This window comes from Ambystoma mexicanum, chromosome 14, assembly GCF_040938575.1.
Source record: "Ambystoma mexicanum isolate Mex_15411 chromosome 14, UKY_AmexF1_1, whole genome shotgun sequence".
In the NCBI taxonomy this organism is placed as follows: domain Eukaryota; kingdom Metazoa; phylum Chordata; class Amphibia; order Caudata; family Ambystomatidae; genus Ambystoma; species Ambystoma mexicanum.
The window spans coordinates 344,678,568-344,703,419 of NC_090940.1; positions in this window are offsets into that span (position 1 = coordinate 344,678,568).

The window sequence follows — 24,852 nt, forward strand, 5'->3', positions numbered from 1 at the left end:
TTCTTAAATCTGTCCCTTTGTTCTTTTGGAATTCCTAATGTTTCTTTTTCATTTGTGCACATCTTTACTGTTTTATTTAGCTCTAGGTTAAACCGTACCTCTTTTTTAGAAGTATTTGCACTTTCTGTCACATGTTCATTTACTGGCACTTTCATTTTTAATTCATTAGGCATCTCAGAGTCGTTATGCAAAATTATATCAGTGCAATCTGTCTTTTTGGCACTGTAGTTATCATGAGTACTTAGTCACTTTTCGGAAGCTCCCCGGTCATTTCTATGGCCATCAGCCCCCTCTTTGGAAGGTTGTTTTTGCGCTGTATAGAGCTTTCCTATTTTCTCAGCTAACATTTTCACTTGGGCCTCAAGGCACTGGAACCTTTCCATCTCTCTAGAATCCTCTTTCTGTGGCCTAGGTCGATATTGGTTGTTTTCCCCCTGATTGGATCTATTCTGATACCTCTCAGGTGATTGATGTCGGTTGGTATGGTTTCTGAACTCTTGATTCATTTGTGGAGGGGAGCGGGATGCACCCATCCTTTGATTATAGTCCCCTGGTGGGGAATCATTGTACTGACGTGGATTGTAGTTCATGTTTTGCCTCATATCCTGTCTCTCAGATTGTGGGTACTGGCCCCTATGTTGATTTCCATTATCAGTAAATCGATCCACATATCGGGGTCTATCCTGATTACCATATATCATGGTGTTGGGATCAAATCTGCTCTGTGTCCCCAATGACTGGTAGGGACCATCCTTTCTTTGATCTTGATTTTGTCTCTGGTTATTGTTCATACCTGCCATATCAGGCCGATATCCTACCCGGGGTCTGTCCCCTAAATACCTAGGGCTGATGTAGCTCTCCCTATTACTAGGATCATGTGATTGGAACATTGGTACAGGAAATGGCGATCTTTGTTGATTACCCCTTTGTTCAAGTGTCACATTATTTTTACCTTGGCTTTGAGCAGACTCAAGGGACATTTTGGCTGACCTGATTTCCATTACTGTGGCTGAGGGTTCTTTAGATTTAGGGCTAGTATCTTTCATTTTATCACTTTCTCTACCCTGACAATAGAGTACCTCATATAGTTTTGTGCTTTGATGTACAATCCATTCAAGGGACTTGTCACAGTCAAATTCACGGACCAATTGGGATATGATGTCTTTCTGTAGCCCATAGAAGTATGCAGTTTTAAACTCATTGGAATTTGGGTCAAAAGATACATCAAAGTGAGAAAATGCTCTTTTTAAGTCTTGTAAAAATTGGCGAGTGGATGTATTAGGTCCAGCAGTAATTGTGTAAGCGACTTTCTTTGCCTCCTGCAATGACTGAAAAGGAGAAAAATGACGCCTAATTTCTTTTTCAAATTCCACCCAGGTCATATTCTGCTGTTCATTTAATCCCCTTATGATGCTGGCCGTAGGGGCATCTAAAGTCAAATGAAAATATTGTCTGTACTGTTCCTTAGGTATCTGGAGTGCTTTAAAAATGTCATGCACCGCTTCTAAATGATCCTCAATGCAGCATTCACCTCCCTTTTTAAATGGTTTGATCAGGGCTTTAATGGATTTCATTATTTTTATGGGGCTACTTGTTGCAATGCATGGAATTGCACTACTTTGTGATTCAATCCTGTTTTCAGGTGTATGAGATTGGTGGCTGCCCCCAATGGGAGTATCAAATCCCCTAAGGGCGCTGCAACCAAGTTCAGTCACCGGCCCAGTCACTGGAGCACTAGCTCTTTGGGCAGAACTAGAATTCACCTCCACTCCATTGAATGTGGTACCCTGCCGCCTCTCCTGGGACCTGGGATTGCACATTTGCTGTTCTAAGTCCTTACACTTTTTAAGGAGTCTGTTTGCTTCTTTTTGCAAGTAGTTGTTTTCATCACTCATCTTATTAATCACCTCCTGCATGTCGCATATTTGCATTTGGCATTCATTGAACTCTTTATTTCTCTTGTCTCTTTCTTGAATCATTTAATCATTTCTTGTTCTGCACTCTGGAGATCACATTCTTTTTCACAATGTTCTTTTTGTAAAATCTGCATTTCTGAAACAACCTCATCTTTATCCTGTCTAATGTGGTCCACTAATGCTTTTAAGTGTACCAATTCTTGCTCACTATCCTCAAATTGTTTCTTGCTTTTGGATAACTGAGCATCAAAGTCTCTGCATTTTAATTGCATGTCTTTTTGGCATACATCCAATTCTGCTCTTAACATTTCCTGATTTTTACTTGCCCCATCTAATTCAGTCTTTAACCTGTTAATTAGCTGGGTATCATTTTCCTGCATTCGCAGGGACTTATTCAAAATAAACCATATTTTGCCGCATAGCCGTATTAAACAGTCTTTCTCTGCGCTTTTATCGGCTGCATTCAATAATCTTGTAAGGCAGACCTGAATTATGCTGCCTTCTGCAAAAATATTGTCTAGTTTTTCTTTCTGCACCTCACCCTGAATGCGGTCACGCCATTCTAAGGTGCTGTTCGACGACCACGTCCCATGTGCAAACAACTTTGCCTCTAAATATTGCACTAGGTCTGAAAATGTGGTTTCCCTTTGTGACATTCTGAAATTTGTTTTTAGTGGCACACTGCTATTATAAAATGGGTTCCCTTTAATGTGCAAATGGCAGTGTGAGACACGCTTGCCACGCCCAGTGGGTATTCTATGATCACTTTCCCGGCCTGCAACGCACCATAAATATGTTGGCTATTTTGTGGATATTTGGGGCTTTGCGGTATTTTCTTACCGTCAAAATACCTTTAGCAATAATCACTCTCTGTATTCATATTGGGTCACACATGACAATAATACACTGCATTATTTCAGAATTCAGACCTATTTAGATGGTATGCGCGGTAGTTTGCGTGGTTGGTTGGTATAGTGGTTGGTTTATTTGTGGCCCCAATATCCAAAATCCCTTGTTTTTTATCTAGATTGTTCTTGATCACTAGAGAGACCTCAGGCCTACATTTTAGGGATACCACATTTTCAGTGTTAGTGTTGTGTGCCACCATGGGCTATTGTGGTATTTTTGTGGTAATTTCCACTACCTTATATACGGTAGGGAACTTTGTCCAGAGAGTCTCTCTTCCCGTTGACTCATGTACCTCCAACAGGCTATGCTACAAATAGTCACTCACAACTGTCCATACTGAATAGAATCATGCACACATCTGCCTTAAAATGACAATGACACTGTTTAAAAATCTCCCCACGTTTAAACCTCTCCCCATGCAAAATGAAAGAGAGAAATAATACACACTAGCTATCTGTTTTCAAATGTTTTTGTATTATAGAAATTTCTTTTAAACACAGTTTAACTTTTTTTACAGAAATAAATGAAGTGGTACAACATTATTTGTGATAAAATGAACAGAGAGCTGCGAGAATATATTCAATTGGTAACATTAAATATGCTGATAAGAGACTCTCTTAGAGACTCTGACTGAACAGTTTCGCACACTTTTGCACAGCTCCCACTTGCTTCTATAATAACCTTATCTGTTCAGCATGAGTTTTCTTCGGCTATTCTCTTTCTGAATTTGGCTCCCTTGAAAATCAACCCCAGTGAGAACAAGCGTCTGCCGTTCTCAAACCTGGGTTATTGCCTGGAACTCTCAGCTTTTGCAGCAGGAATGCCCCAGCCAGGAAACAGGTCCTTCTCCCAGCTCTGCAAGATCCCGATTGTTCTCCCCCTCCCCTCAAGCTTCTCCAGCAAAACTAATCACAGCCTCTAGCATGATACTTGCTATGACGCTGCTCCAATCAGAATCAATCATGTCATCTCCTCCCTCACTACACAATGGCTCCCTTCTACAATGGCAATTGTAACAAACTGATTTCCTGTTCCTTCGAGCTCTTTGCTTCCTGTAGTTATGTGGACAGAGCAGCAGAGAAAAAAAAAATGAATGTGCGTTTAAAAGTTCACTTTCAGAGTAGGCCTAATTCTGCAGTGGAGACACATTTTTATTAGTGGATTATGTTAAATGAAGTTTTATTAGTCAGGTTAGTTATTAATAAGGTTAGTTATTAATTTTCAAATGTGTCTCTTGCAACATAGGCATTTCAGGTGAAAAATAGTGTGCATTTTGAATGTGCAGATGTGTGCTTTTAACTGTAAAAATAGATTTGCATCTTATATGTAAAAATCGTTTTTGACTAAATAGCCTGTCTTGACATATATGTCCATGTTACTCTGGCAACACATATGGCAATGCACCACACCCATGTGGTGGTGCTGCATCAAATAAAATGCTACCTGTGCAGTAGTGCTGTACTCTGTCCTGTAACACACCAAATATCCTTACAGTGCCAACAGGTCCTGAAAACCTACAAATGGCAAGCAGAAAGAGATGCTTGAAGAGCAGTTCAGAAAATCTGTCTATGGGGCAGGAGGGCAGAGGAGTTATCAAATCCTCACTTGTCAACAGAGCGACACAGCAATGTTGCCCTGCTTCCCCCCATACCCCAATTCTGGGTTAGTCTCCTGCCCCACCTTTTTCAGATCATAAAGTTCCAAGAACCTGTGAAAACAAAGGTGTGTGATGCACGACAAAATAGACAATAACTGGGCATAGCAAAAAATGTCACTGTCACCTGTGGATGGACCAAGCAACTATGCTGATTGGCAGCAAGGGAGGAGGAAATTAACCTTGGTTATGCCGCAGTCAGTCTGCTTTACTAGAATTTCTGGTGCACTGAACCCAAAGGCAAATTGTGTTACTTTTCTGGCTGGTGGGACTATACATCTGCCTGTCAACTCAAGTGTATGGGCCAGAGTTAAAGCCAGTGCAAGGGAATTGTGGGAGAAATTCTCAGGAACCACTAACAAAGGAGCACGCGCATGTTTTCATAAAAATTATAAAATCTGCCCCATTATAAGTGTTGTTGCCCCCCAATTAGTGCAAACTTAATCACGTTTAAGGACAGGGTTATCTACTCAACAAGCACACAAGCAAAGTCCTCTTTTGGGAGGGGCAATTTGGGAGAGGACATAAGTATCAATAGACAAAAAAAAGAAAGTCCCAAATGGCTACCCTTGGATGTTGCATCAGCTGGGGACTTACAGTTAACAAACAGAGCGAGATACCATCTTTACAAGCATATATCAAAGATGGAAAAGGTCGGGTATATATAAAAATATGAAATGTATTCAAAAACACATCTTATAAAACTCAGACCACCTGGTCGTGAGAACTGACAAGAAGGACAAATAATAAAAGATCAAGGATACATTTCATGTGTGAACATCAGTTTAGCCTACCATGATATTTCAAGAGAAGATTAGCTGATAACTTCTCTAGATACACTTAGCTGTGACACAAGATAAAGGTGATGTTAGTAACTTGCGGGTGACTTATTTGAGTGCATTTGTTTTGACTTCATATATGCCTCAGCCCCCAAAAACACCTTTTGTTTTTTGACTTTCTCTTTTTTCGTCTCACGTTTAAGGACTGCAATGTTTGCAGTGAAGTCTCACTGATATTAAATTATGAGCCACAGCATACACACTTTGGTTAATCAGTGAAGCCGGGATTTTAACTCACTCTGCAATTTAGGCTGTATGTTTAGGCTTATGAATGCCACCTTAGATTCTGATCCACCATACATATTGGCGGCTAATTACAAAAAACATCTGAACAAATTCTTAGATCGATTTGCCCCTATGAAATCAAAGACAATTAGAGAAAGATCTAATATTCAGAGTTGGTGCACGCCTGCCCTGACCATGCAGAAACAAGAAAAAAGAAGAGTAGAACATAACTGGAAAAAAGAGGGAACAGATGATAACTACACTATATGGAAATCCCTGGAAATGTTATATAGATGTAAGATATATGAGGTGGAGAAAAACTATTTTAATGCACAGATTGGGAAATCAGAGGATGACACTAAAACGCTTTTTGGCAATCTTAGGAAATTAGAGAAACCTAATGTACAATCAGAATTGTTTATTTCTACTAAGGAGGATGGCATTGAGGCTCAGCAGGCCTCCTTAGATCAAATTAAATCAGCTCATCTAAAGATTGTTAGCAATGTGACCCAGGTTAACAGTCCTAGCATCCCAACGTCCCTGGAAAATCTTTCTTAATCTATTGAGAACCTGTTTTTACATTTAACCCTATCTCTGTGTGTCAGATGGAGAACATCCTAAGGAAGATGCACCCAACAACTTGTGCCGGAGATGGAGTTCCGTCAAAAATAATTTTAAGTAACGTTGAGTTATTTACTCCATACCTGAGCCTTTTTACCAATGCCACCTTTGCCTACAATACGGTTCCAGACAATATAATAAAATGTGGCAGTTACTCCATTGCTAAGGAAACCTGTCCAGGACCCTGAGGTACATGGTGACTTGAGAACGATAACTAACGCCCCGTTCTTACTAAAAATAGTACACAAAATTGTGACCATGCAATTTCAGGGATACATGGAAGAAGCAAGCATTTTGCATCCCAGGCAGTTAGGATTTAGGTCCAATCACGGCATCGAGAGTGCCCTAGTGGGCCTGAAAACCCACATGTTGAGCATTGTAGATAGGAGCAAGTCAGGGCTGCTGACGTTACTCAATTTATCAGCAGCCTTCTACATGTGAATTATGAAAAGCTCATCAGAACTCTCTCAGACATAGGACGTTGTTCTGGGGAAGCCATTGAATGGATTAGGTCCTTTCATGTGAATGGCAAGTCTACAATTTGCTGGGGAACTCTGCAGAACTGACTACCTGTAGTGTGCCCCAGGGTGCATGCCTTTCACCAGCACTTTTTAATGTCTACATCTGCTCCCTCTGTGATCTACTTGAGCATATGGGAACCCAGTTTACTAATTACGTCAGCAAAACTCTGCTAATAATTGAACTGAGTGGTGATTACTCTAGGGATGCTAGTAAGATCTGTAACATCTATGAGACGATTCAAACCTGGATGTCAGCTAATTGGCTATGCCTTGATGGCACAAAGACTGAGTTTCTTATGTTCGGTTCATCTCAGGCAAGGGCTAAACTGGATGCTCAGTATTCGGCTTCTCTATTGACTACCAGTGTATTGACGTGTCTAATTAAGACAAAACCCTTGGAGTCATTTTTGAATCTTCTCTTGGGACAGATGCTAAGGTGGGCACTACTTTTTAAACATCTCAAAGCCATCTAAGACTGGTGAGGTTAGTCAAGCCATATGTTTCTACAAAAAACAGTGAAACTTTGGTAAGAGCCACCATCAGGCAGAGACTGGACTATTGCAATGCTCTTTTGTGTGGTGCTAGTAAAAATTGTATCCAGGAATTACAGACCATGCAGAATGATGCGATTCGCATTATTAAAAGTGTGCCCAGAAGATAAGACATCTCAGCGCACAGGAAGGACCTTCACTGGCTGACGGTTGCAGCCAGAATTAATTTTAAAGTGAATACATTGACACACAAATCTCTTTCCGGACCTGCTCCATCCTATCTTCGTGAGAGTTTTGTGCAACACATCCCTGCAAGAGTTACTCGGTCAAGTAATACTACGTATTTTACCTGTCCAAGAGTGAAACGTGCAAGAGGAAGCATCGCTCCTTTCCTGTTTTGGCCTGGAAAAAAATGCAAGCGGAAAGAATTTGCTTACTTTTTGAAAGCGTTTAAAAACTATACTGTTTAATTGAAATGTTCACCTTTCTATTTACCTGGCATGATGCATTTGTTTGTCTTTTCTGTGTGCCCTGATGCCTGCAGGCTACGGTGTGTAATACATAGATAAATACACATATAAATACATACATTTAGGCACTTAGCACATATTTTCAAAGTTGTACTTAATACAGATATGTTCGTTTGGGTTTGGCTTTCATAGACTACAATAATTCTGTCTCATAGTGATGACCTGCAAAAAACACACATCACATTGGAAAGCAACCTGACAATGTGCACTTCCTTATAGAAACATGATAAACCAACATACTATAATTGTGGGTATATTTGCACATCCTTAAAGGAAAACTACTGGTTGCATAATGCAAAAAATGCGAGTCTAAAAACATCCAAATTCACACTAATGTACTTTTAGCATTTTAAGACACAAATTAAAGGAAATGTTGTACCAATGTAACCCGAGTATAGAGAATGTATGTCACAAACGTCCAGCTTGCTGGTATGTATTATATCAGAACATTTTACTATTTAAATATAAGCAAACCCATATTATGCATTTTAAGCCAGCAGTCATCATGGATTCAAATTAGTATTTACAATGAGCATTACTGTGTTACTCACTTTAATTGTCTTGTAGCAAACACTGATTTGGTAGGTAACTGAAAGGCAATGGAGGTCTTTAATTTGGAAATGTCCCATCGATGCCAAGTGACTAAACACTTCTGCCTAAGAAAGGTGCTGCTAACAATGATAATGATTTGCTATTTGTATAGATCTTTCGACAAAGAGCTGTGCATAAAACATATTTTCATTCAATTATCACCCAATTGAAGTTGGTACTCGTTTATCGACCTCGGAAAGATGAAAGGCTGAGTTGGTCTTGCCGGGATTCGAACCTGCAAAACACAGACAGATCACAGCAACAAGTGCTCAACCCAATGAGCTACCTTCCCATCCATAGCAAATGCAATGTTTTCCAAAAGTAATTGAATGGACTTTGTTAAGATGGCTTTTTGTCTTGTGTATTTAGTTCCTGCTCGTAACTGATGTAAGGTTGAGCACGTCCCTTCAGCAACAGCCAAAGTGGGAAGGGAGAGGTTCCTGCCATTACACTAAATTTCTGCCCGTTAGTAAGGAATGGCTAAACAAAAACATGCATGAAAACTTCACCGCCCAGGACGTCAGCGTCATATGATGTAAGGCCAGTTTCTTCCAGCCGCAGGGCCCTCTTGAGGCAGCAGTTGGATAGAAAAGTCCCAGACCGCTTCCAAATAACCCGGTTTGAGAGGAGTGGTAAGTGGCGGCTACGATGGCCGCATGCTGAGGGCGCTCCCATAGTGCATCCCCGATGTAATGGGATGAGAGGAGCATCGGACTGCGCACAAATGAGGATCTGACAGCCGAAGTTGAAGTCACCCCCTGGGAAAGGAGGGAGGGTCCAGAAACCTCCCGACGGGGCAGTGAAAGAGAAAGGCCGGCTCGGAAACCCTCACTCAAGATGGCACCTGTTGGGGGCCTGCCCTGGACCTCCGGGCAGGCCCCATACGCCAGTCTGGAGCACCAGACGCGGTCCCTTGGTGCGGCGCACACGCCGGTGATGCATGGGTGGGGTCATCCCACCGACTCCGGATCACCGGAGCTACCCACGTGACTGGGGGCACCCAGCACGCTGCGGCCCCGGCTCTGGGGGCACCCAGGCCGGGGTTGCACCAGCAGCCATGGTCACATGGCACTAGGTTCACCATGGGACGGAGTTGCCTAGCAGGGGCGCCATCCTCGTGCTGGGCACCGTCCTCGGGCCCAGCTGACGCGGCGTGGCACCAACATGGTCCAGAAAGAACGACACCAGAGTCCTTTTTTGCAGTGACTGACGAGCCGGAAGCGGCTTGTATTAAGTTGGTCACGTGGCTATTGCCATGTAACCCATTACAACATCTTGGGAGCTACCATGCTCCCAGCAGGGGGTGCTAGGCAACAGCGCCCACCGATGGGCTGTGAAGCATGAGAGCTGAGGAACTGAGGGAAGAACGGATCGGCAGCTGGCTGGGAGAAGAGAAGGAGCCTCTCGAAGAATGAAGAGGCTGCCTAAACGGCACCTGGGATCCAGACGCCTGATGAGACCCCACTCAAAGAGGCGGACTACAACCGCAGTTCTCCGGGAGCTGAGAGGGTGAGAGCGCATGAGGTGCCAACTGCACTGGAGGCGTAGTGGAGCTGGCAACAGGGAGCAGGTGGGAAAATGGGCTGAGTCTTCCAGAGCATGCCTAGAGCGGCAGTCATGAAACGTCAACCGAGCAGGGGAATCTCAGGCGAAGGTTGGAGGTAGGCTTTGATCACTGAGAAGACCTGCCTGGGGGAATATAACGTGGGGAGCAGATGTGGTGGATGGGACAGCGCTGTGCTTAAAAGCACAAAGTCTAACAGGTTACCACAAACAGGAGCAGGAACAGCCAGGAGAAGTGCCTAAACAACACATTGGGTGGCTGGTCAGTCATGGGGGAAGGACTGAGGTCCTGAAAGGATGGCTGAAATGCTGACGGGGTGCAGGGCTCAGCACATACGAGGCTGACAACAACCACTGCAGGAAGTTGGTACACCCTAAGGAGAGAAGAGAGACTCTGCTGAAGGGAGTCTCCAGGTCTGAGCACCCCTAGGTGGGGTGAGAGATGTAAATACCAGCGGGTCTTCCGTCAAGAAACAGATCTGGAGGAGAAAGGGCAACACCCACAAGCTCCAATGCCTAAACACCCCAAGGAAAACAGCAAGTTGAGCATCGACTTGCTTTTAAAGGCCTGGCTAATATTATGGTACGGATGGAAGCTGTGGGAGCAGCACAGGAGTGTCCCAAAACAAGCTACCTATTGATGTCACAAGTGTAGGCAGGAAATTTGGATAAACATGAGGCACCTATAGGTCAAAATCTTGTGTAGCAACAAATATCACAAGATATGTACGAAGGCAGATTTTTGCAAAAATATATTTTTCGTTTTATTATTGCCTGCTATTGGGAGTCACTTTGTTTTACTAACACCACCTAAATGAACTTTGACAATTGCTAATATTTTAATGTTTTTGTATACAGTGTTCAATTGATTGTCGTTGTATTTTGTGATATATTGTCTTTTTAAATAACTGGACTCTTTGATGGTCCTTGCTTTTTAGCATACATCAAAATAATAAAACAAAAAATATATTTTTGCAAAAATCTGCCTTCGTAGATATCTTGTGATATTTGTTGCTACACAAGATTTTGACTTATAGGTGCCTCATGTTTATCTAAATGTCCTGCCTACACTTGTGACATCAATAGCTAGCTTGTTTTGGGACACTCCTGTGCTGCTTATGTATTACAGACCACATCCCACAATCCCCTAACAAAAATGTGGTCTCCCTTTTGCTCATATAGCACTACCCTGGAAGCTGTGGGGACAGCTCTCCCCTCACACAAGCTGCATTGACCAAGGAGGACCTCATTGAAATGGTAAAGGGTCTCAAAGACTCCCTGAGACTGGAGCTAATATCGTTTAGGAATTAGATTTGCAAGAGCGTAGCTGGGATTCAAACGGAGGTGGTGAACTTGGGTGAAATGATCAGTGTCACTGAACAGACAGTAGAAGGAATCATGGAAGAGATCACTAGGCTTCAAAGCACCATTCTGGAGCTGAGGGGCCGCTCAGAGGAGCTGGCTCAGAAAGCACAAAAATTTAGTGAACAGGTTACAGAGAGGCAACATCAGGCTTACATTCCTCACGGAAGGCCCTTAAGGTCATGGCCTGCAGGGCATACTCAAGAAGATTTTCAGGGAGCTGATTCTAGGAGGATTGGACACCTTTATGGATCTCATCAGAGCTCACAGGGTTGGTCCCGACAGAGAAAGGGAAACAAAAGGCCCAGGGACATTTTCTTCAAATTGCTCTCTTTAAAGAGGGAAGCCATAGACCATGGACAGCTACAGATAGGAGGAGATAGGGTGCAGCTATTCCATGACCTGGTAGGTGCAACCCTGCAAAGGCAGAAACTCGTAAAGCCAATAATGGAAAAACTGTGGAAGGAAAATGTGTGCTATAGGTGGCTGCATCCAACGGGCCTGCTGTTTGAACATAAGGGATTGCAGCATGGGATTGAAGAGACGCAAGAGGGCTGAAAAATCTGATCATTCCACTGGAACAAGATGGGGGGCTACACAAGAGAAGACCTTGCCCCGAAGGAAGAGGGCCCAGGGTTGGGAACTGAAGGGACCTAGGAAGAAACCCAGGGCCATGGATAAGGGTGAACAGCTGGGGTGATCATGTTGGAGGAGGTGGTGGTACAGATGAAGTTGATATCAGTGGGATTTGGACGGGCAACAATGCATATATCAGAGCAGTCTAGACTAGAAGGGGAATTAAAAAACGTGGGAGGAATGGCACTATAGGAAGGCTCAAGGAAAACCTGGAGACAAATAACCAACCTGGGGGGGGGGGGCAACTTAACACCATCTCTATTAACAAGGCTGAAAAAGCTGCCTTACTGAACATGAGGCAGGAATTCTATAAAAAGAGTAGCAAAACTGACAGGTTGCCAGTCCAGTATCTAAAGGGCCAATAGAATAGGGCCTTTATATCGGAAATACGAGATGAATAAGGAAATCTCCATTTAAGGTTTAGGAGGACTATTGAGAAAGAGGAGGTTTTGAAAGCTATTAGCTCCCTAAATTCTAATAAAGTCCCTAGGCTGAATGGCTACATGGCTCAATTTTATAAGGAGTATTATTGAGACCTTTGACATTCTTTATGAACTCCTTTACCTCATCAGGGGAAATACCAGTCACCATGTCTCAGTAAATGATTGCAATCAGGCCACAAGAGGGAAAGGGCCCCACCCAGTGTGGATCATGTAGTCCTCTTGCCTTTTTGAACATTGACTGCAAGATATTTACAAAGATATTGGCAAACAGGCTCGACTCCCTGCTCCCAAATCTCATTGGGTTTCATCGATCAGGTTTCATTAGGTCATGACAAACATATGACAATGTCAGGTGGGTGGCTACCGAGTGGATAGAGTGGTTTGTTTCAGGAGGGGACCGCCTATTATGCTTTCTTTGGATGCAGAGAAAGCCTTTGACAGGACAGTTTGGAGCTTCCTGGGTGAGACGATGAGGGTCATGGGCCTAGGAGAGACATTTCGGAGATGGGTCTCAGCAATGTATGCTAGGATGACGGCTTGAGTCAGGATCAATGGGGCTCTAATGAATGAGGTACAGGTTTGAAGGGGAGCGAGGCAGGGAAGCCATTTCTTGTTTGCCATCTCCGTGGAGCCTTTCGCAATAAAGGTAAGGTCTAATGATGACATTAGGGGAGTGCAGTTCAGTACAAGAGAGCAGAAACTTCCAATTTTTGTGGATGACGTTCTGGTAGCAGAAGCCCACCCTAAGAGTCCTTTACATGCCTCATGGTGGAACTGCAAAAATACGAGGAGGTGGCAAGATTTAAGATTAACAGAACAAAATCTGAATGTTGCCACAGGAAATGAACCAGGAAGAGATACAGAGCATCCCTTTAAATGGGCAAACTTGTGGATGTGTTATCTGGGGGTCAAGGTAACTCTGAATCCGGCTGATCTGTCTCAAGCCAATTACCCTGAACTGTACGGGAAAATCAGGGAGGAGGTAGCTAAGTGGCTTATACTGTCTATATAGTGGACTGGGGGGATCAATGCATAAAGATGACTGTGCTTCCCAAGATCCTTTATCTTTTTGAGGCAATGCCAGTCAGGGTCCCCAGGATAGACATGTTGAAGCTACAAAGGGATCTGCTGTGATGTGTGTGGTGCAAAAGAACAGCAAAAATAGATAAAACTACCTTAATGGCTTCCCAGAAGTATGGGATTCCCTAGCTTGGTCAAATATCAGCAGGCATCCTACCTGCACATCTTGGGGAAATGGTGCAAGGTGAAGTCTGAGAAACAGTGGTGGCCAATGGATGCAGCAGTTGGGGGAAGATGCCATATGGAAGTGGGTTTGGCTGCCAAAATCGAGTCGACCACCATTGATGTACATTAATCTGGTCACATGTGGGACGATAGAAATGTGGGACGAGACAGCACCAAAGATGGCCCTAAACTACATACAAACATGGAATTTGGACCAGCAAGGGAGAGGTCTTCCTTTGTGAATTGGATAAGAAATAAAGGCTGTGTATTAGTGACAGGTTCAAAAACGGAGTTATCAAAACCTGCCATGAATGTAAGGAAGAATTTTCCTTAAGGGAATAGGATAGACGCCAGTATTTTCAGATCAGGCAGTGGGTAATGCAACCATGCATTCGGCGGGCAGCCATGAGAAATGTGCGCCAGTTTGAGAAGCTGATGGTTGAAGCGTCCTCCCTGAAGGGGATGATTTTGAGCATATATAAGACCCCAGTGCGACTAGCCAATATCTATAAATAATTATTGGGATACTTGGTAGTGATGCGCCATGGGACCCAAGTCTCATGCTGCTTAACAATGAATGCTTTTGGCTGGCATATTTACTCTTTAAACCCCCATCACTTGACGTCCAACCTATTGTTAGTGGCCAAAGTGGTTATAAGAGTGGCTTGGGGGATGGGAGAGCCCCTGCACATTTCAACTTGTTTGTGGCTAATTCTAGGGTTGGAAAAAAATACAACAGGCCTCAGAGACGTTATGTAGGCCTTCACCAAGAAATGGGGACAGTTGGTGGACTTTTTCTCTAGAGATAACCAGGTGCTGTCCTGTCCTGTGTCACTCCGAGCCCTGCATCTATTCAACCTGGAATGAATGGAGAGATGTTCCGCGCCGGGTGGGGGTTGGAGGGGGCTGTAGGGGAGAGAGAAGGAGCAGGGTTCTTGGAATGGCCAAAATGTCCACAAAAACAAGTAACTCAGACGCACATCCGCTATGCTCCCTTGGTCCAGAGGGGCGGGAGAGTGGTAGAGGGAAGGGGGTTAAAGCCTTTTTGTCCTCAATGGAGGATCAGTTGTTTTTATAGAATTCTATGACTGTACGAGAGGGACAGGTGGGTTTAAACGGTTTTCTGTTGCAAACCATGATATGGGGAAAAGCCAACAGCTATTATAATATTTTGTTTGAGCAACTGAAACTAACAAATTGATTATGACAAATAACTCCTTTTTATGCACTGTGAAGCCTTGTAGGGGGCCAGGTGACCCCTTGAACGCCTCAACTCAGGCCTGGCTGAAGAAGTGCAGGGCCCATTTCAACATGATTGTTCCCCCCCACCCCTGCTTAGAGCAGAAAACAGGCTTGGGCACCCGTGGGGTGCACACATTATAATGGAGACAAATACAGCCAGTCGTTAATAGGCAATTATCACAAGATGGCTAACCAGCAGGGAGCTGAAGCACTAAATGCCCACTTATTACCACCTTATTGTCATTTAACACTGGGTCCTCCACTTCAGTTTCTTGTTGACTAAGAATAATGTATAGATTTTCAGTGGGCATTTAGTGTTTCAGCTCCTTGCTGGCTAGCCGTCTTGTGATAATTGGTGGCTTTGCAGCGCTCGCGTTACAAACATAATTTATTATTATTATTATTATTATTATTATTATTATTATTATTATTATTATTATTATTATTATTTGCTGGAGCCCTTCAGTGTGTCACTTCCAAGTGACGGCGTGAAGGGCTCCAGCAAATGAAGCTTGTAACATGAGCCAGCAAAGCGCACATTTAAAGCCCAAGAACAAAAGTAATATGGAAAGGGATACTAAGGTGCTTGATTTGTGGGGGTGTTTGGCAGGCTTCAGCCCAGGCACTTAGTTATGAGCTTCAGCACTTATTTTCCCAGACTCTTTCTAATTATGATGTGGTGTTTTTGCATTAGTCTGCAGTTGTCACACAACAAGCAACAGCAATGTGATCTGAGCCCTGGTCCAGCTCACTTTCTTATTCATGTATTTGATGACCCATGTTGGCAGAACATTGCTAGTTATCTATGTCCATGGATAACAAGTGGGAAAGTGACAATGCTGGGTGTTTGTGGTGATCCTGCGTAACATGAGTGTAGTTCAGCTACTGTAATCAGTAACTCTATCACAGTAGTGTGGGTTGACAATAAGATGACAGTCGCTAGCAAGCAACACCCACAAAGGGGCAAACCCAGGGGAAAGAACGCTGCCTAAGAGGAGTCTCTGTCATTAGTGCCAGCCTATACAGAAATATGTTGCCATAGTGTTGGCAGGCAAGTTCATCCGTCCAGGAATGATTGTTCCTGAATTTATCAATCCATTTACCACGGGAGGAAAGCAAGTTTGCTTGTTTTTGTTCTGTGGATTGATCGTCACCCACTTGCCACATATAGAATCCAAGCAAAATATTAACAATGATGCACGTGTATAATAAAGCAAAGATTGTCTTAAACTAGCATGTTATGTACATGAAAAGTGCACAGCTGCTATGGGAAGTGCAACCATCACTCACAATAGGCAGTGGGAGCTGCAGCTTTAACCCTGAACATGCTGACACTCTGGGCCGCAGCTGTGGGTGGTGGCAATAGTGGGCTGGGAGTTGCCTGCCCCGATGTGTTCGAGGTGTGCTGGAAAATATTTGGGTTCTGACGCTGATTTTTTTGTGCAAATTAAGTACTGGGATGACGTATTATAAGATTGCTGACTGGGAACATGGGGGCAATTGCTGCCCCCCACCCCGCCCTCCCGAGGCTCGAGGACCCTTTCATTTGAAAAGTTGAAAGGCCCTGACGCTGTCCCCCGCCCCACCAGTCCGGCACACTACTGTCATAAAGCACACACTCACACACTAAGGCGCAGTGAATACCAAATCATTGCTGGCCCTCAAATGCACATGTGCTTTATTCATATATTCAAAATGAACCATCTGAGAAGAAAGCGGGTATATAAATAAACACATGTAATCTAATTGCAATGTGTCCATCAGGTACCCGGTACTGTGCGTGTCTTCTGTGTAACCATATATCTGAATGACGTCAGAGTTTTAACTTTCCGCGGTTTTGCTTATCTCATCTTGAAATGTTTTAAATGTTGAGAATCCTACAGTTCTCTGCAGTCAGCAACAATGAAGCCAACATGCATGCTTGTTCTGCAAATGGAAGGAAAAGAACGAAATGTACACGAGCAACGTATAAAGTAGAGGTAAACGTATTTTTCACTAAGGTTTTTAGCGTGCACAACATCGATTGTCATGTGTTTGCTGCTTTAATTTCGTTAACAACCAGAAGTCTCCCCGGCTGTTAAACCTTGGACAGATTAGGGCCCTGACAACTGTACAGTCGGGATGGTCGCTTTAGGCATGTGTACAGACATGTTTTGCAGCTGCTGGGAAGAAAGTGTGGACTCAAGTATTAAAACAGCAGCCTGCTGATAATATGAAAATAGCCATTAAAATCAAATCCTGCGATCGATACAGCTTGCTGGTCCCAAGTCCTAGGCTTAATAATTCTTTAATTAATGCTTGCCTTCTGCGCCTCCTCTTCCTTAATTGTCTCAGCGGTCAGGAAATCCACCTTTAATCTTTTAAGGATGCAACTCGGGGGTCATTTCGAACTGCAGGGATAAACAACGCCAAGGCCAGCTCCGAGCGGCGGGAATCTATTAAAAAGTTAAATCAATTACGAAGCAAGAGATGTGACAGAAGCATAGATAATCCCAACGCCAGCCCTGGTTAGTTAATGTTGCCCCTGTCCGTGCACAATATTTGGGTTGACTTTAAAGGCCCTCATTACGAGTTTAGCTCTACGAGGTACAATTGGCTGGTAAATCCGTTAGGGCCACTTTTACCACACCGCCGAATTACAGCACACCGAAATCGGCCGTTAATTCCGCCAGCGAAATTAGCGTTACTTCCGATGGGGGACGCGCACCCCCTCCTACTCATGATTCGGGTAAGACTACGCCGGAATGCTCGGCTGTACCACAGGGCTGTTCCACAGTGCTGGTTGTTATGTGGAAATTGATCAAACTGCCACCTTCTGCCCTGTTTCATAGTCATGATCATAATTTCCTCGCAATTCAGTAACACTTTAATTTCATTAAATAAGGAATCAATGAATTATAGAATGATGTCTGCATGACATAAATATAATACAACCGAGAAATATTTAGAGCCTGAGCAGTATTTCGAATGCATTATTTTTGTAATTAATGTTGCATTTATACGCTATGTCTTTTGTCGAAATACAAACTTTTTATAGGATAATCATAAATGCAAGACTACAGCAAAAGTAAAAGTCAGGTGACACTTCGGCAGCCCATCATCCTTCCGATAGGAATAATTGTAGTATTGCTCAGTGGCTACGCGCTCGTCCTAGAAACAGCAGATGTAGAACAACACTGGTTCGAATCCCGGGTCCGCGCTCAGAAAGGTATTAAGCGCATTATAAATAACCAATTATTATCTGGGGAAATGCCTCACCAAACTAAACACGTTTTCGTCACTCTCAAGTTCCTTCCAATCTCTCAGGTTATCTATGGTCTAAATGTCATGTTTCAACTCTTAAAAGGGTTCCGGATAGCAGAGCACAACATGACTATCGTTGTGAGTAAAAGTTTATACGCACTGTTAAGAAAGCGTTATCTCGTTATTTCGGAATTTATTATAAATATCTGCAAAAGCAGGTGAGCTTTGTATTACTTGAAATGAAAGCAAATATGCAGGATCCATCCTTAAACCAATACCCGAGGCTGAGCAGCAACACGGTTCACTGAAACAAAAACTATACATGAAAAATCTCAGTTCTCCACTGCGGACATTACGTCACAGCCAGCTATTGCTCGGACCAGAGCTAACACCATGTGAGCTTTGCCATTCAAAGCATTCTCTATATCCTTGCAATGTTCCAAAAGTGACACCAATCCTTGGGAAGAACGTTGCCACGTGTTAATGCTGTCTGTACTCGAGCCCCCTCCTTTCTGTGGAAATTGCGCTTCGCACAATATGGCACAGATGCAGCATATAAGAGCATGCATCATGGATTGTTCATGGTACACTTCTGCCTGTATGACAATTCAATGATTAGTCTCATGTTAATTGGAAACACTTGAACAGTTAGGATTATTTTGAGGTGTAAGGGCATGCCGATGATTCAAGTCCTAAATGAAGGGAGAAAGATGTTGAAGTGATGGTTGGTCGCTAAGCAGGTCATTGGAAACGTACCCTGTGGCCTAGGCTACAATTTAACAGGTGGCCCAATAGTCTTGAAATGGCCCAGGGCTCATCTTCAGATCTAGGGCTCATGGCAGGTGCTCAATGTGTTCCTGTGACTGAAATGGCAAAGACGTATCAGAAAAGCCATTGAAGAGATGGGTCTGCAGTCACAGGTGCTGGTTTCCACGTTTTTGGTTACCAGTGAACAATGCAGCAAGCCAGAAGTATGCCTCACCTGCTGAAAGGGGACCTGTCTATGACACAGGTGATTTTAGCAGCACCTCACAAGCTGATTGTCCAAGCCACTTCTTGCAGACATCAGCGTCAGGTGTCACTTTCAGAAGTCTAGTGTGCTTTTTGTTCCAGTTACAAACAATGCAGGTATCACAGGGAGGCATCTCGCAGCACAGTGTTGTGACTCAGCTAGCCCCCCCTGCCCAAGCGAAGATCACAGCTTGCTGGCCCTTCTCTGGTCACTTACAGAAGGTTGGTCTGTGCACACAATCCAAAAACGTTTCACTTAAAATTGGCTTGGCACTTTACTGTTTGGCAGAGCTAGATCATATATAACCCTGGGTTGGCTTCTTCCTCAATCTGCTGGCCTCACACCATAGTTGAACTCCCACCATTCGGCCAGGGGCGGGTGCAGGACATTCTGGTTAAATGCAAGAATTGAGGTCTACTGCCAATTACCAGGCTTCATTTATTCAAACCTTTGGACACAACCCAATTACTGAGGGTTACTACCTTCAATCTTTCCCAGTATAATGTAGAGTTAAGGGAGGGGGAGCCAGAACCGACTGGGGCCTGTTTAGAGTCAAATGCCTGGCACTGGCATTTGACTCTAAACAGTTAAGTGCCTTTGTGAAAGTAAATCCCAACTGGAGATAGAAAATCCTTACCTTATCCCCCCTCACCTTTACATAATACATTAAAGTGACACTGCCACCCAGTGCCAATTAAAAGAACTGCATGACATCATCTACTTGCACAGAGTGTTTTGTTTATATCTTGCAAAGAATTGCATGTTGGTACAAAGTTAAAGATGCAATGGAAGCATGTATAATTTGAAACCTGAAAAATTGCGAACTGTGAAAACAGAACACTTGACTTTCATACTTGACCAATCTATGCAATCCTGGGTAAATCAATCTACCTCAAAGGGTCACACTTCCTTTTGCTGCCACAATTGCGATCTCTTAGAAGTGATTCTGTTAAATATGCACTACACACAAAGCCACACATATATAGTGTATTTTACTCCTAAGATAAACATAATAATCACTTATAATGTGGACACCACATGTATGCCTTATCTTGCTCATTGCTCTGTCACTAATGTAAGGGAGGAAAGGTCTTTTCTACCCCCTACCCTTAATTCTTGTCCCCGCAGGCACACTCTGCTCATTCCGTGGCTGACCATGCGCCACTGACCAAGGTCCTGGGCAGCCCTGGGGTGACACATACACGTGCTTTACTCATAAGAGAATCAATTCCTGGCTCCATTTTGTATGGTCACTGACTCCATTTTTCACCTCTCCCCCTGTGTCCACGCACAGTAAGCCAGCCATACCCCCTCTTACTCTCCTGTGCCGCCACTGCAACAAGCTTGTTCTCATGAATGTCTGTGTGTAAGAAGTAACATTTTGAACGTTGTATCTTTTGTCTTCCCTTTTGCATCACTGCCCTGTGAGTGAACTGGGCCACAGCTCCGGCCTGGAAAAAAACATCCTTCTTCATAACTCTGAATGAGCACCATCAGACCCCAGGTTCAGAGACACAGCCCACAGCCCCCTAACCCTAGGTTCTGTTTGATGTGCTAGTTGTGTGCCCCTCTATCAAATGCCACCCAAGCTCACCCCTAACGCTCAAATTCCAAGTGATAATATATCCTCCTTTGTACTAACACACTATTAAGCTGTCCCCTAAGAGATCTAACAAAGGAATTTCATGTAGATAGCCCTAGAATGTAATCTCAAGATAAAGCACCAGATTCATGAAGTAACCCTTTTAAGTATATATAACTGGTGAGTGTGAGATATATTAAAAAGACAAGTTATATGCCAATAAATGTCAGGGTATGTGTGGCCAAAAGGACATTGTCAAGTAGAGCAAATTGTAACAGCTTGGACATCATCTGGCCCTGCGCTCCAAACCAGAAGAGCCCAGCTGACCCGTGCACCCCACGTTGGCACCACGTGGACCTTTGCCAATCCTGGAGCATCGGCATGTGGGATATATTGACCCACACAACGGCATTGCCTTACATCACTGAGCTGCTTGTGCGCTAGAAACAGTAACCTGGCTGCGCTGGCTCCTGTGTGCACCAGGACCTCAAAACTGCTTTTGGTAGCAACAACAGAAAAATGGCTGCACCATTTTGCCTCACACACTGCGGGAAAAATGGAACAAGGGGACACACTGAAAAATATGCCAGTGTGTTCTGAAATATCTATGGAATCAAGTGAAAAGGAAAGCATGCCATTGCTGCAAAAGCCAAAATCCCCTTAAAAATGAAACCGTTTTCACCCTTTCAAAATGCTGCTTTGATGGCAATTTCATCTGTCATTCTGAAACCACTGTGAGTAAAAATGCCCATTTAAAACCAACTCTCAGAGAAATCAAAAGCAACTTAATTTTCACTCTCACAGGAAACACATGTTTATTTCTCGACAAAATATTTCCAGGCACAGCAGTTCAAAGAGAATGTTTACCCCCTGAGCAAGGTCAAGTAGAATTGTATCTATACTTTAGATAAGAGTTCGACTGCAAGGAAAATGACTACAGCTGCCAAGACAGTGGCAATCTGAGTAGCTGCAAACCAAATTAAAGTAAGAAATTGAACATTTTAAAACATAGGGGTCGATTCATGGAGCAAACGTGCGCCGAAAATCCCAGCGCAAGCAGGCGCAAGGTAGCGCAAGCGCGAGAAACGCAGCGCACGCGCACGTGTGCGATGCAAGGAAGACGCTGCGCGTGTTTCCCGCTGTCCGTGCGCCCAATCCAGCCATGGCGCACGCAGGCATATACGGCATGCGCTACGTGCACAGCAAAAGCGCACATAGCACGGCGCACACAACTAAAGTGGGCGGAACAGTGGGCGTAACACGCGGAATGGGGAATAACGCGTGAAAAAGAAGGCGTAACTGGGGAAGTCCTGCAGGGAACTACACGGAACGCCCACACGCACGCGAACATCCGTATTTATGGATTCGAATACAGGAAACCCGCGCACGGAAAAAGACGCATACAGGCATCAACGCGTCCGCCACACAAAGGCAGGCGGAAGCGTACCCGCGCACAGTATTAAAGTGCGCGCAAACAACAAACACGTATATACAGCTACGATGAATGCCCCATTTGTCACAGCACTGATCGTGGGACACCGCAGGAGGAGGAGAATAGCCAGGGCACGCATTTTCGCACCACCGACAAGCCTTTTTGGGATGCCTGACGACCAGGTCTATGACAGGTATAGGTTTCCACCCCACATCATCCTAGACCTGGTCAGGGAGTGGGAAGATGACCTTACATCCCCCACCCTTTGCTCCCAAGCATTGAGCCCCTTGGAGAAGGTGCTCAATGTCCTTCATTTTTTGGCCACTGGGTCATTTCAGCGGACTACTGCCATAGTGGGGGGGGTCTCACAGGCCACGCAGTCACGATGCCTACACCAGGTCTTGGCAATCATGACAGCGCGCCCCTCAGTCCGCAGGCACATATACATGCCCAGAACACCCACAGAAAGGCAGGCCGTTCTCCTGGGTTATTTCAGGGTGGCACACTTCTCCAAAGTGCTTGGTGCCATATATTGCACCCATGTGGCCCTACGTCCACCTAGGGCCACTGAGCACATCTACCGAAACCGCAAGCACTGGCATTCCATCAATGTACAGGTGGTATGCGATGCAAAGGGAATCATCACCTCTGTCTATGCAAACTACCCTGGCTCCACCCATGACAGTTTCATATACAGAATGTCTGCCCTGAGCCGGGCCCTGGAAGCTTGGCACCATGGCGACACATGGCTCCTAGGTGAGTACAAATGCCCTTGCACATGCATGCATGTCACACACACACACACACACAAATAAACAAACCCCAATAATCACACCATTTACACCTCCCCAGGGGACAGTGCCTACCCTCTGAGCAACCACATGATGACGCCAATCCGGAACCCCACCGCACCACCCCAGGTAAGATACAACGCCGCCCATATTGCAACCAGGGCCATATTGGAGCGCACATTCGGAGTGCTCAAGTCACGTTTCCGCTCCCTTGACTGCTCTGGCGGGCAGCTACTCTATGCACCACCAGTAGTGTGCAGGATCATTGTGGCAGCATGTGTCCTGCACAATGTTGCAACACGGCAGGGCGTCCCGGTGGACATGGTGGTGCCCCCTCATCCCCAACCACAGGCACAGGCACTGCCCATGGGAGGGGACAGGGCACGTGGCGAGGAAGCCCGGACCCAGCTTGTGGCCACATTTTTCACCTAAACCCCCACCCCTGCGGAGTGCACACAGGCCTGGCACATACCAGGTGACAATCGATGATGACAAAGAGACAGTCAACTGTCACAACCCTACCACCCTGAGATAGTTGCCATTGAAGTGCCACATTGTCTGCATCCCTAGCTACTTAAACACAAGCTATCCTGTGTGACCAAAAGGCACACATATGACATGACATGATATGGCCTATACACACGTATTTCAAGGTGAGATGAGGCAGGGAGGGGGGAACAAGGGAAGACAGACAACTGTACTACTAGGCCAGGTGTCATTTAGATTGTGCAAGTGCAGGGGTAGGGGGAAGAGAAAAGTGCAAGGGGAAGGGGAGGGGGGGAGTGCAGTACAGGGTAAGTAGACCAAAAAACAAATACATAGGCCAGCTGGTGGCAACTGCAAAGGTAAGTGCAGACAAGTGCTGGGAAGGGGGGGCTGTAGGGATAGAGGGACAGTACCGCAGTGCAGGGGTTGCCAGGGAGGCAGTGCAAGTGGAGAGTGGCTGGGCCAGGGACCGAGGTCGGTTAGAGTGGCCCAGTTGCAGATCCAGTGCAGTTCCAGTGAAGAATTTTGCAAGGGAGAGGCAGAGAGAAAGCAGAAGCAAAGAGGAAGGTCTTGAGGTGCTTCCCGAACCGGAGATGGTTCCCCTCAAGTTCCAGTGAGGCAGGAAGGCTGTTCCAGAGGGAGGGCCCTGCCACGGAGTGAGATCTACCCCCAGCTAGTTGCTTTGAGAAGCGGATGACCCTGACATGCAAGGTGTGCATCACACACACCTGCAAAACAGGCCATGGCCATCACTGTTATGTCACTCAAACCCTCCCAAACCACAACATGACATGGCAAGCAATACCCATACACCAACACAGTAACAATAAGGTACACATTGCCATGCCCAAAATGTACAGTGGCATCAGACAATGATGCCTGACCTGGAATCAGATGAAATGACTGACCAACAACCTCCCACCCAAAATAAGTCATTTCCAAATGCATTACAAGAGTTGTAGACGTAACAGAACAATGAATGCCTGTCTACATGCACATTGTGCATTGCAAAATCAACACTGCAGATTCTGTGTGCTGTGTCCAACTCCTGCAACACACTGCTCAGCGCACAGCACAGTGAACAGCCATTGTGTGTGATGCACACCCTGAGCATCACATCTAAGCAACAGACCACATCAAAAAGCAAATTAGGCATGTACAGGATCCATAATTGGTCACAGAACATATGCTGCAGGGACACAGTGGGCACCAGAAGGCAAACAGTATACACGTGGATATGCAAGGGTGGTAGTACATGTAGTGCATCAGAGTGCAAGTGTGTGTGTCAGCAAGGACATGCACTCAACATATGCATGTGCAATCAAGTGACCATCAGTGTTTTCTACACATCACATGTGAAAATTCACCATGTGTACACCCCAGCATGTCAAACCATAACTATCCCCTTGCACCTGAAAGGTAAACACAACCCATGAACAGGCATTTATCAGCAGAACACAACATGTACATAGGATACCACCATTACAATGTCAGGGTTCCCATCACACTGCAGGGCAA